This window comes from Choristoneura fumiferana, chromosome 3, assembly GCF_025370935.1.
Source record: "Choristoneura fumiferana chromosome 3, NRCan_CFum_1, whole genome shotgun sequence".
In the NCBI taxonomy this organism is placed as follows: domain Eukaryota; kingdom Metazoa; phylum Arthropoda; class Insecta; order Lepidoptera; family Tortricidae; genus Choristoneura; species Choristoneura fumiferana.
The window spans coordinates 6,270,194-6,278,762 of NC_133474.1; the positions used below are offsets into that span (position 1 = coordinate 6,270,194).

Here is an 8,569-nt window from a genome sequence, read left to right on the forward strand (position 1 = left end):
ATCTATACTCGCTGATAAAAACATGTGTCTTAAGAATTCAGAAATTCCAAGCAGTTTTGAGCGTATGTAGTCATACTACTGGCTAATTTAGTAGTAGTTACTATATAATGCGTCATCATCCTCATAATAAAAAAATGGTCTCGGGCGATTGGTACGCCGAATGTGCGCGAGTAGGCTTAATAACGGTACAATAACGAACTCCGACCAAGTGTGCCTTTTATATACTACCGGTCGTCCCACTATTGTGCTACAATAAACGACAATTTGCCGAATTTGCCAATAACTATCCATCTAACTGCATTAGTTTAATATAGTCAACTAGACATTGGGCTAAAAATATTTGAAGTTCGCATTATCACGATAAAATTGAGATACATCGAGATGATTTATCAAATTTAAGTCAAAGAAAACGATACAGATGTATTGCATATATTAGGCTAAAATAAGTTTTTTTGTTTTAGAAATAGACTATGTAGTCAAGCAAGGCGTCGTTATTATGACCGACAAAATTAAATGCAAACGACTCCGCCTAAATCAACATACTTATCGCCCGTCAAATGGCATGGGTCAACCGTTTCGTATCATAACTCAATCGAATTAGGGACGAGTGTTTGTCTCGGTGCTCTTCTTAATTGGTTTTTATTATGGCGTATTAAAATCTGTCCCCCAAGCTAGTGTCGGTGCAAATATAGTAATTGAAATAACTTCTGAGGCGATGGTTGTTATCGATTTAAGGGGAACGAAAAAGTTCGTGGAACACCGGTTTCACGTGCCGCCTGATCAATATGCCAGTTGAGACGGCGACCACCGCCGCATAGCGTGTCACCCCTAGACACAGCTGATTCCTCCCCGTGCCCCTCAGTCTGCTCACTCCGCGCCGCTATGCACCCTCCTGTACTTTCCATCTCAACAAAACATATGAAGTTTATTCCAGCATTCCCTTCGGCACTTGTATGAGGAAATCATGATTTTCCTGTTATAACCATAAACAGTTTGTTTTGTATTTATACACACATTAATACAAGATTAGCTTGCCAATGCTGGAGGTTTAATATGACATACGCATAAGTAACGACGTATTAGGAGGACGTTTGGAAATATCTCCATGGCCACGAGCCAAAATGTCTTATAACGTCAATTATATCAACAACAAATAAAAATGTATTCTAATAAAAGCCTCGGAAGTACTTCAAAAGATGCCTCTTATAAAGCGGTGTCGCAACTTACCGCGCCGGAAGTACGTGACGGATACACGGAGCAGCAGCAGCATCAATATCTGCTTTATATGAATAAGCTGAAGCTAGAGTTCGAAGAGCGATGGTGTAAAAAACCAACGTTCAACATGAACTTATCTGATTTAGAACGGGTAAAAACTTTAGGTACAGGGGCATTTGGCAGAGTAGTATTATTAAAGCACACGAAAAGTTACAAATACTACGCAATGAAAGTACTTGAGAAAGAAAAAGTGATTAGACTGAAACAAGTAGATCACACGCTGAACGAAAAACGAATTTTAGAAGCTATTCGGTTTCCTTTTACAGTAACGATGGAATTCAGTTTCAAGGATAACAGTTACATATACTTCGTCATGCCCTTCGTACCAGGCGGGGAAATGTTCACTCATCTAAGACGAATGCATAAGTTCGACGAGCCACTATCGAAATTTTATGGCAGCCAAGTCATATTGGCTTTGGAATATTTACACTTCTGCAATCTGGTGTACCGTGACTTAAAGCCGGAAAATATTTTGATAGACAGGAACGGGTATTTAAAGATTACAGATTTTGGCTTCTGTAAGCAAGTACACGGAAGAACGTGGACTTTGTGTGGCACGCCAGAATATCTGGCCCCTGAGCTGATTCTGAGCAAAGGTTACGCTTCCTCTGTGGACTGGTGGTCTTTCGGAGTACTCATTTACGAAATGAACGCAGGATACCCGCCTTTCTATGCAAACGAACCAATGAAGACTTACGAGAAAATAGTTTCAGGCAAATACAGATGTCCTTCAAGTTTCAACGCAAATTTAAGGGATCTTCTTCGCAACACACTTCAGGTAGACATAACCAAACGATTCGGGGTGATGAAAAATGGCGTACTGGATTTAAAAAACCACGCTTGGTTCAAAGGTATAGAGTGGGATTCTATCCTGAATTGTCGAACGCCGCCGCCATTTGTACCGAAATACAAAGCACCAGGAGACACTAGCAATTTTGAGCGCTATGAGGAGGAGGCAATAACGCCTGCCGCACATTGCCTGTATTCAGCAGAGTTTACTGATTTTTAAATAAAATAAATTGTTTCGTGTAAAAACAAGTTTCGGTTTGATATTCATTTCGGCAGTAAAAAAATAAAACGTTTAAGCAGTATGTGTAACGTCTGCCTTGGCGCTTAGTCGTTATATTTGAACGCGATTTGAAATTCTAATGTGTTAGCTCGTGGGGCTCCCCTCACGACTTGCGCTGCGCGTACGCAGCGCCGGGGACCGACGATAAGGAGGCGCACGCGACCATCCTCTGTCACTTCTTATTTTAGATCTTAATATAGTAATTGGTTGTCTCGGTACTTTCATAATGACACGACTCGTTTTGAAACTAAAAAAAGATGGCGTATTAGTCTCCGAAGTCGTCGACAAATATCACCGTATGTGTTGTGACCCGAATATGTGCTCAAGCTTTGCCAAGATTAGCATGAGTAATGAAATATTAGGTTCGAGATGTTATTTGGCTCTAGTTAAGTGCGCACATTCCATCAATAGTTTTGTGCGGGTTATTTTACGCGTGCATGCAATGAATGCGTATCGCAGTTAATAAACCTGTAAGGTACTTGAATTTTAAATAGATTTAATATTGTGGTTGCTAAATTTTGAGGCGATTTGTAGTGGTTTCAGGAAGTCGCTGTGTAATTTAACATAAACTCTATTGCGTGAGCAATCAGCCAGTATTTTTTTAAGGAAAACACAGGATAGATACGTTATTAACTCTTAGCTTGTTCAAGGTCACGGAAATAATCAAGGCTAATGAAAAATATTAACTAATACTTGATGGTAAACGAAAAAAATATATGCTATTAACACTCTTTTGCTAATCTTACAATTGTTAAAATTATATGGCATATAGTAAATTTACAATAGATAGTGCGTGAAATCGCAGCGATTTTCCGTACCGAACCAATCAGCTGATCAATGAAAACCTCATATTTCGCAAATCATAGGCATTTCAGCAAATACAGGATTGGGCATTTCTATCTACCGTTGTACCCTGTGAGTTTATTTCTCCGATTTCAACAAAATTTGGGAGGTAGACTCAGTCCTTGATTCCAAGATGGAAAAACAGGGTCTCCAGATGTGTCCCCAAAATATTGTATGGATGTGTCCGTTTTGTTACGAAAAATATTAAGAAAAATTCGTAACAAAACGGACACATTGACACATACACATCCATACAATATTTTGGGGACACATCTGGAGACCCTGTTTTTCCATCTCGGAATCATGGACTGAGTCTACCTACCAAACTTTATGAAAAGCAAAGATATTACAAACTAGCTTTTGCCCGCGGCTTCGCCCGCGTGGAATTCGGTTATTCCGCGCTGTTCCCTAGGGAACTGTGCATTTTTCGGGATAAAAAGTAGCCTATGCCACTCTCTGGCCCATAAACTATCTCTATGCCAAAAATCACGTTAATTTGTCGCTCCGTTTCGACGTGAAAGACGGACAAACATACAAACACACACACTTTCGCATTTTTAATATTAGTTTTGATTCACGAATGCATACTTATAAAATCGCCCTTTTTACCACAACATCGAAACCGAGACGTCCTTTTCTCTTACCCCCGCGTCGAAAGGAGGTCGTCAATCAGAATGATTATAGTTTTGACTCAAGAACTCACAGAGACGAGTCCGGATTACCATACAAAGCTCTTGAGACACCTTTATTATGCAGGCGCGTTTATGAGCTACGGAGATGAATAAAAACTGATGACACAAGAATATTAATAGTTAGTATGCTAAAAAAGCTCTATCGTATTACTATGTCAGTAAACTTGAAACTAGAAACTACAATGAAAAATGTGCAAACGATCGGTAAAGATCTAAATGAATTTATACTAGCAAAGTCAATTATTGCAAAAGTAAATTTGCTTTGAAACTGCTTTTGGTAAAAAAACTTTCACGATTATTATAATGAAGCCACGAAGATGTAATCAAAATTTAATTAACGCAGCAGAGTTGATGTTAAGTTTATTCAAGACACTATCACAAAGCCCGTCAAGTTTTGATTAATTTCATTACTAACTTAGTCGACTGTGCCCTGTGTAATTTACCTAAACATGTATATCGAGTTTAGGGCGAAAGCTCATAACTGCGGCTCTGCAGGGCTACTACGAAACTCGAAACTCGAAGTTCGTGTCGTACCGTTCCTCTCGCTCTCGTATTAAATAGAGTAAGTGTCAGAGGGACCGCACGACACGAACTTCGAGTTTCGAGTTTCGTAGTAGCCCTGCTGGCACGCAACATAATGATACTAGCAAATGCAACGAACGTATTACAGAAAAATGATACTGAAGTAGGTCGGTTGATGTAGTAGGCCTAACTCACTCCATGCAACCCTTGGGTCACTGATATCGTTGAATCAGCGAAGTGGAAAGTGAAGGAAGCGAAGTTCCGTCCCATTCCACTCGCGAGGACGACGCCAGGAAGTGGCTAGATCCCAACTCCGAGAAGCCATGAGCCTTCTGAAGAGACCATTTGTTCCGTATAATGTGACATTAGCGCACTATAATGCGATACTTCCACGAAGATTTCCATTGTCTTATGGAAAACAATATTGCTGTCAGAACGTAGTAACGTAGATTACCAAGAGAGGTCAACCAACTATCGGGTAAATTGACTCAATATTTATTCCTAAAAGTATGTGTATTCTTACAGAACGATTAAATTAAAACTTAACTAATAGTGTCATACTTTAGGCTTGGATTATTAATAAATACAATACAATTTGAATTTAGATAAATCCAACAAAACTTTTCGCAAAAACCGTGGGTATCTAAGGATTATGGATTTATGATAATCATGACGAATGCCACTTTTCGATATGATATTGTAATAAGTGAAGTTTTTTTAACTACAAGTGTACTAAAAACCTTATGTTCTTAAACATATGCAACTCCACCTTTACTGGCATTCAAGCCTTGCCAATTCAGAGTTCAAAGCGGTTTATTCATTCACAATGGCATGTTGCGCAAGGAACTAAACGAAATCAAACTAAAACTAGGTTTTAGCGGCGTAGTTTCAAATTAGTTTACAGCTTCTTTGTTACATGGGAAACAAGACTTAGAAAATCTAGTAACGTCAACGAAGACTTAATATTAAAAAGCAACTAAGAAACGCGTATCAAAAACAACGTAAAAACATCAACAGACCGCTAAAGAACCGAAACCTTAAATGCTAATGCTAACACAGTTAACGGGTTAACACAAGATGTATAGATTACACAAGCAATCGACGGGAGCATAAAACAAAATTACATAAGAGGCTGGGCAAGGGCTCTGAAAGCCCGTCTAGCACGCTCGACGGACGAGTTATTGAGCTTAGATAGTTGTAATGTTGCGATAGAGTTACGTTAAGTGATTTGTGATCTATCTTGGCTGTGACAACACCTATATAATTAGATAGGTACGAAAGGCACCCGACAAATAATTTCTGAGCGTTACATACATTATAAGAACTGAAGTTATGAGTTGAGAAAAGTGAAATCAGATTTTCTAAGTTTTATTTATAATCCGTTGATACTTACCACACCCTGCCCGCCGCAGGTGTAAGCAAGCAAGTCACTGAGATGAACATGAAACCAACATATTGTACAAACATAGTAAATACAAAGTATGACACAACAGCTATTCGTCCAAGCCTGCAATTTGGGTCACCGACGATGCAGATTCTGTGTTCGATGCAGAAAGGGCGAGATAAGAGGGTTCCAACTAGGGTACGATCGATCTCAACACTCACTAGTACTTGAAAGAGAACCATCTGAAAATGACACCACAGTAATACTATGTAAGTTTCGAGCTAGACAAAATATTATATGGTACAATACGGCAAAGTAAAAAACGAATGAGGTAACGATGAGGTTAAACTATCAGTTTTTTTTAATGTAGAAATAAGTAGAAAACTTTATATAAATTTTTGTACATTATTTAAATAATAACAATTCGTTAAGCTATGTAATAATAAAATACGTCGTTTCAATATTTAATGAAAATATTCAATCGCTAGGGAAAATGCCCTTTAAATAGGTACCTACCCTTTAAAATAAGTTGAATCCTTTTGATATTTCGTTATTTTTATCTCGCACACGCTTTACGATTAAAGTAATAAAAAGTTTTTAAAAAAGCTACATGAACTAACGACTTACCGTGTAATAAAACGATAAGTGGCTAGGAGTTCAACATGAATTCCCCATATTACGTGTAGCAGACTCATCTCCAGTGAAACATATAATTTGTAGTTTAGGTACTATGCCGTACTGATAATAACACTCTCTCATCAAGTGCTCGAGTTAATAGCATTATTTCTAAAAGGAGGGATTATGTGAAGCAAACATGGTTAACAAGAGCCTCTTGTGATTGCGAAATGAGCGTTAAACTCAAGCGCATCTGGCCCTATACTACGAAGAGCAAAATTCGAACTTCGTATCTTGCCGTCCCGCTGACGCTTATATTACTCAACACGAGAGTGAGAGGGACGATACGATACGAACCTCGATTTTAAAATTTCATAGTAGCCCCCCTGTTTATCTCGCTATCAGCCTGCGCCGGCGCAGATCTGTCTGTAGAAGTTAATTTAATATACTTAATTGAACGGCTCCTCTTCTCACGATACCAGCTTCCATCCGCTAACAGGTTTCGAAATTGCTTCGCTTTGAATGCCGCCATTGACGTTTTTGCCGAAGAATTCACACTGATCTTTTGACAGCGTAATACAACAATATTTTGAGACTAATCACCACTTAGTAATAAAATAGTTCCATTGTTTCAATCTGCAATAGTTACTTAGCCATGCATTGAGATTTAACTATCAGCATTATGTAAAGACTAGCTTTTACCCGCGGCTTCGCACGCGTAAACTATTCGGTCTGGTAGTTGCAATTGAAATTTCGGGATTTTACAAAATTCCCCTGGAAATTCCCAAAATTATATCGTGTCTTCATTGAGGTGTGTTGTGAATAACTGTACAAAATTCAAACTCTAAACCCAGTGCTAAAATTTACAAAATTTTTCCCTATCCAAATTCAAATTCATATCATTTATTCAGTAAAATAGGCCACAATGGGCACTTTTACACGTCATTTTTTAAATACCAGCACTTTCGGAAAGACCATCATTGCCAAGAAGAATGCGCCGCAAGAAGCTTGGCAGAATCATTTTTTCAAAATAAAATAAGTACAAATAATACTTAAAAACTACAGTAAGTATACAATTAAAGAAAAAAATACAAAATAATAATAACAATAATACACGGATGTATGGGGTCTCTTAGTTACAAAACTATCCCGTGGAAATATCGGATAAAAAGTAGCGTACTTATGTATTATTCCAGACGTCCGGCTACCTACATACCAAATTTCATTGCCTCTAAGCCCAGCGGTTTTGTATTTCAAGATTGTATCCCTATCCCGTGGGAATATCGGAATAAAAAGTAGCCTAGTGTTATCCAGAGGTCCAGCTACCTACATACCAAATTTCATGGCTCTAAGCCCAGTGGTTGCTATTTCGAGATTTATGCCTAGTTATCCGTGGAATATCGGTCAAAAAGTCACTTAAGTGATTTCCAGATGTCCAGTTACCTACATACCAAATTTCATGACTTTAAGCCCAGCGGTTATATTTCGAGATTTTATCCCTATCCCGTGGGAATATCGGAATAAATAGTAGCCTATGTTTTATTCCAGAGGTCCAGCTACCTACATACCAAATTTCATGGCTCTAAGCCCAGTGGTTGTTATTTCGAGATTTTATCCCTAGTTATCCCGTAGGAATATCGGGTCAAAAAGTCACTTAAGTGTTATTCCAGATGTCCAGTTACCTACATACCAAATTTCATGACTCTAAGCCCAGCGTTATTATTTCAAGATTTTATCCCTATCCCGTGGAATATCGGAAATAATAGTAGCCTATGTGTTATTTCAGAGGTTCAGCTACCTACACACTAAATTTCATGGCTCTAAGCCCAGCGGTTGTTACTTCAAGATTTTATCCCTAGGTATCCCGTGGGAATATCAATTCAAAAAGTTGCCTATGTGTTATTTCAGACATCCAACAACCTACATAGCAAATTTCATGACTCTGAACCCAGCGGTTGTTATTTCGAGATTTTATCCCTATCCCGTGGAATATCGGAATAAAAAGTAGCCTATGTATTATTCCAGAGGTCCAGCTACCTACATACTAAATTTCATGGCTCAAAGCCCAGCGGTTGTTATTTCAAGATTTTATCCCTAGGTATCCCGTGGGAATATCGGGTCAAAAAGTCACCTATGTTTTATTCCAGACGTCCAACTACCTACATACCA

At 38.4% G+C, this 8,569-nt stretch overlaps 1 pseudogene; it reads left to right on the top strand.

Moving 5' to 3' along the window:
• The first annotated feature begins 1,159 nt into the window (after nucleotides 1-1,159).
• On the top strand, nucleotides 1,160-2,284 carry LOC141426194 (cAMP-dependent protein kinase catalytic subunit alpha pseudogene; annotated as a pseudogene).
• The last annotated feature ends 6,285 nt before the right edge of the window (nucleotides 2,285-8,569 follow it).